We start from the raw sequence: 3,834 nt of genomic DNA on the forward strand, positions 1-3,834 counted from the left end.
AATGTGAAGCAAAAATGGGATTTCGCTTATCGCACTACCTGGTAAGGCACCGCGTCGAAATGGCAGGGTGCTGGATCGGTAAAAGGGATCGCATTGTTTTCACTTACCCACCTGATGGCATTTGTGGCATCTTTACTGGGGATGGGTGATTAGTTTTCAAGAGGCTGAAAAGGACTAAGGAAGTGACAATAAAATTCTAACAGTATTTTTATCGGTAAATATCAGTATCATAAAAGTAATTTTCGAACCATCAAAATTCTAATTAATAATAAAATTTTTAATCATATCACTTCTCTACTTAAAAGATTTTAAGAATGGTTTTTAAGTCATATACCTAGTAGAAAATAAATAACTTCAAATAAAAGCAACGTAGATCCAAACTCTACTTTTTTACATAAATTTTTTATTTCGTTCTTCTCCTGAACTATCTTAAATTTAAAATGTTCTACATGTTTAATACTGCTTAAATCAAGGAAAAATATGAACCTTAGAAATTTGATAAGTTGCAGGGTATCTCAGCGATGTTTGACGCTTTTTACACCTATCCATAAGTTTTAGTCCCGAGAGTATTTGACGTGTTCCCATATATTTTCGGCTTTTTGGCTTAGATTTACTCGAAAGTGGAGAGTTAGTCCTGTGTACAAGGAAATGGGCCGGATAGGATTATATACCCATTCCTGCCTTGGGAAGACCGACGCTGTCCCATTTATTTATACACCCTGACTTATGTGGAGCGGTCCAGTGGCCAAAGGGATTGGAGAGCCAATCAAATCTTATCCAGACCGCCTCCCGGTTTGCAGAATTGCAATTATAATCTTATTCGAAAAATTTGTCTCAAGTCGCAGTGTACCAAAATGAAATTAAGATCAGTTAGCGAATTCAAAAATATAATTAAACGCGACAAAAACTACCGAAAATGAACTAAAACGTCTGGGAATAAGTCAAAAAATGTGAAACAGAATAAAAATATCAGGGAACGCGTCAAAAAACTTCGGAACAGCCAGCATTCCTGTTTGTACTAAAATATTACAAAATCCATTTTCCAATTCGATTTAAACTTATAAGCATTAAAAGCATTAAAAACAAAAGCAAGTTTAAAGCATTAAATTATATTTATGTACAAAAGTAAAATAAAAAAAAGTATTTCTATTTGTTTAAAATACAGTTTTGGAAAGTTTTCCAGCATTTGCAAAAATATTTCTGAAGCACGCAATGTTTACACATAATTTGCGTTAAATAAACAATCCTCTTACGGCACAGTAAATTAATTTATTTTTCACACATATTATTATGGCCTTTTGCCCACCGTACGGAACACCCCCTTTGAAAACCGAAAGCGAAGAACGAAAAAGCAAACCCCCCCCCCCCCCACCCATCAACCCGTGCGCACATCTCCCGTGTGCACGGCTTCGCAAAAACATGAACCTTCTAGTCTGCCATAGATAAATTAGTATCATATCTCCGTCGCTTCAATTCGCCGCTAATTAACCGTCCCGGCCACGCGAAAGGCCATTAGTGTCTGCGTCGTTTAAGCCACCGACTGGCATTGGCAGCAGAAAACAGCAAAACCACCTGACTCGAGGAAGAGATGGAGGAACGGTCGGGAAAGGATAGCCGAAGGGTACGCTTATTTGCTTAGCATTTATGCTACCGCAGACCAGGGCTTACCAGCTGGCCGTTCGTTCCGAGCGCAGGACCACCACAACGAAAGGGAATCGATAGAGAAAACGAAACGCTTCTAATCGCAAGCGGGAAAGGAGCCGGGTTTTTAAAAGGCAAGCAAAGCATTAGGTTGCTGAAATTCTAAACGATGATGAAGCAGCTCCGCGATGAGGCAGTACTTCCTTAAGACGGGAAAAAAGAAGTATTGTGAAGTGTCCACCAGCATCAGGTGACGGTTAGGCCTCCAAACCAAAAACGATGCTTTGATCGATCGGACTGGCATAAATCTTAGTTTTTAGCCGCACAGTTTATGGTTTGACGATTTGACGATTTAAATGTTAACAGGAGAGCGGATATGCAGCCAACAGAGCGCTAATGATCAACGCTCTGGGTTCGAGTAATAAACGATGGAGTTTTGAAAAATCTAGTGGCAAACATCTGTAACGAAGCTGGACATCAAGGCACGCTTACAAGAGTCGTGCTCTGAGAGGCACGACCAGTAAGTCAAAAATGGAGTTTTTTACTTGCAAGCAAACCTGTGCCTAATAAAATAATACAGACAAAACTTTCATAAACATCGTACAAAACGCTACAATGCCCACTTTCCACGGTAATTTGTGTCGCCGCTTGCAAGCAATCTATCTCGATCGCTGGAGGCGCCTGAACCGTTTCGCCTCATTTCGAGCGAGAGTTCAATATTTGAAGACTCTTTGACCTTCGCAGCGAATCTCATTTCCATACCCTGAAATGCTTCTGGAGCTCCTGTAGGCTAAATGAAACACGCTTACTCACCCTCTGGTACACTGCTGGCTTACTAGCCATCAACAACTTCACCAGAGATTAGCTACGAATTTAATAGACCCTTGATCGCACGTGATTCAATCGATACCTTTTGTCCCGCTCGACACCACTTCTCACAACACAGCCAAAATGAACCGATTTTGCACGGTTCATTTACATACACTTTCGGTTTCGGAGGCTTCGTCAACATTCACCCTGACCTCGTCTGGGTCCCCGGATGATGGGCTTTCCATTGCGCCATCGACCACCACTCCCCCGTTGAGGTGATGTTTTCGGATCATTGAAGCTGAAGTAGGGGTTGTCCTGGAGCATTCATCCGACCGCATGAATGGTGTCTTATTTGCCACATTGAATATTAATTTATTTTCTCATTTAGAGGAACAGAATTTTCGTGCAGCGAACGAACTTGAAACGATGGATTCGTGCAGCTACCACCACCGGTTTCGGGCGACCCAGTATTGTCCTAAAGCGGACGATCAAAGCGAGGATTAAGTAATATTTCTCACCAGACGACTTTTTCTGGTTTGGGAATTCCCTTTCTTTTCGGACTTGCAATGGTGATCACAATAAAGTAATTAAATTACTTACTTATCCACATGCTCAATAATTTCCTTGCTGAAGCCTCAACTTCAACAGTTCCCATAGCGATCGACTGTCACCCAGTTCGCATGTTGATCACCACATCAAATCGGCATTGCAAAATCAGAAGCGAAATGCATTCCGCTTCGATGGAAATATGATTTGCTCGCAAGATCAGGACCGCGAAACAAAAGTTAAACCAACCGTCAGACAAAAGCCCCCCGCTAGTGCCCGATCCGATCCCATCAGTCAGTGTGCCACGAGGCCTCGCTGAAGTCATAATTCATGCCATCACGCGCCCGGCCGCGAGCAGAGAATCTGGTGCGAACGCGCTCGTTCGTTCGTGACCAGCTCGACGCAAGACTTCAACGACCGGACGAGCGACGGAACGCGTCTGACGGCGTCACGGTGTCACCGGCGTGTAGTAGAACCTTCGCCGGCTGCAATCGAACCGTAAATCACTGCGGATGTCATGCGATGCCATCCTCATTGCACCACAAGTACTTTTGCTGCTGATGCTCATACACGTTCCGGTTGATCGATTACCGATCGACACCTGAATCTGGACAGCGTACATCGCGAGCGATGTATGAGACGACATCGCACGCAGACCGGCTGACTGAACTGGAATGAAGCGTGTGCATGCCAACCGGTAGTTGACCAACACTACAATGATTGCTCAATTTTCGTTTCCACCACTGATTCCGTTGATTCTTCTTCTCAGATTCTTGTGCTTCTTGAGAACTTCTTGCCCCATGTTTTCGCAACCGACTTCGCTGGAAATGGAGCTTA

Source organism: Anopheles stephensi, chromosome 3, assembly GCF_013141755.1.
Source record: "Anopheles stephensi strain Indian chromosome 3, UCI_ANSTEP_V1.0, whole genome shotgun sequence".
Lineage (NCBI taxonomy): Eukaryota > Metazoa > Arthropoda > Insecta > Diptera > Culicidae > Anopheles > Anopheles stephensi.